The sequence below is a fragment of the Chlorocebus sabaeus genome, chromosome 13 (genome assembly GCF_047675955.1).
Source record: "Chlorocebus sabaeus isolate Y175 chromosome 13, mChlSab1.0.hap1, whole genome shotgun sequence".
NCBI classification, from domain to species: Eukaryota; Metazoa; Chordata; class Mammalia; order Primates; family Cercopithecidae; genus Chlorocebus; species Chlorocebus sabaeus.
In genome coordinates, this window is record NC_132916.1 from 17,012,097 (window position 1) to 17,013,678 (window position 1,582).

The window sequence follows — 1,582 nt, forward strand, 5'->3', positions numbered from 1 at the left end:
CTTCCAGCATTGTTCATTTTGCTTAAAATTGTCTTAACTCTTCAGGCTCTTTTTTGGTTCCATAGAATTTTAGAATAATTTTTTTCTAATTCTGTGGAAAATGTCATTGGTAGTTTGACAGGAATAGCATTGAATCTGTAAATTGCTTTGGAAAGCATGGTCATTTTAACAATATTGATTCTTCTTATTCCTGAGCATGAAATGTTTTTCCATCCGTTTGTGTTTTCTCTGATTTCCTTCAGCAGTATTTTGTAATTCTTGTTGTAGAGATCTTTTTTCATGTTAGCGTTGAAAAGTCTGACACGTATGTGTCTTAAAGATGCTCATGTTATCTTGCAGGGACTCTCTGCATTTTCTGAATTTAAATGTTGGCCTTTATAGCAAGGTCAGGGAAATTTTCATGAACAGTATCCTCAAATATATTTTCCAAGTTTCTTGCTCTCTCTCTCTCTCTCTCTCACTTATAAATTGTAGCTAAATAATGTGTACATGTGGACACCAGAGAGTGGGATAATACACATCAGAGACTCAGAAACATGGGAGGTTGATTAGGGATAAGAAATTATCTAATGAGTTCAATGTTACATTAAAAGCTCGGACATCACAACTATGTCATATATCCACGTAACAAAAGTGTGGTTGTAGCTTCTATTGGTGGGGATGCCAATGAATTTTAGATTTGGTCTGTTTATATAATCTCATTTTTCTTGGAGGTTTTATTCATTCTTTTTTTTTTTCTTTGTTTTTGTCTGACGGAAATAATTTGAAGAAATGGTCTTCAAGCTCTGAAATTCTTTCCTCAGCTTGGTCTATTCAGCTGTTAATAATTAAAATTGTATTAGGAAATTATTTTGTTGAGTTTCCCAACTTTATCAAATCAGTTTGGTTTTTTTCTTGAAATGGTTATTTCACCTTTCAGCTCCTCTATATTTTTTACTGGATTCCTTAGATTCCCTGCATTAGGTTTTGGCTTTCTGCTGAATCATGATGATTTTCATTTCTATCAGGATTCTGAATTTTATGTCTGTCATTTCAGCCATTTCAGTTAAGGACTATTGCTGGAGAACTAGTGTGGCCATTTGGGGGTAAAAAGACGCTCTGGCTCTTTGAGTTTCCAGAGTTGTTGCACTGGTTCTTTCTCATCTGTATGGGCTAATGTTCCTTTAAACTTTGAAGTTGCTATCTTTTGGATGGGTTTTTTACTTTTACATTAAAAATATGGAATGCTTCATAAATTTGCATGTCATCCTTGCACAGGGACCATGCTGATCTTGTCTTCTTGTCTGTGTCATTCCAATTTTAGTATAGGTGTTGCTGAAGTGAGTGCAAACATTTTTTAAATTTTAGTTTTACTTTATGTTTGTGATGCATGTGGCTCATTATATTGAGAGAAATAAGAGGCAATAATATAATTTGTCAAAAATGGAAAATAGACTCAATCATGGTTTGCTATTATCATGTCAATGTTAAAAATGTGGCATACACCTTTTATTAAATTAATTTGATTCTATTAGATTAGTAAAACAGGTAAAATATTTAAGTCTAATTGGGATGCAAGCATTTATGCTTCTAATGAAGAAAA

At 32.9% G+C, this 1,582-nt stretch overlaps 1 pseudogene; it reads right to left on the minus strand.

Moving 5' to 3' along the window:
* Nucleotides 1-1,212: 1,212 nt before the first annotated feature.
* LOC119625426 (U6 spliceosomal RNA) lies at nucleotides 1,213-1,331 on the minus strand (annotated as a pseudogene).
* Between the last annotated feature and the right edge of the window lie 251 nt (nucleotides 1,332-1,582).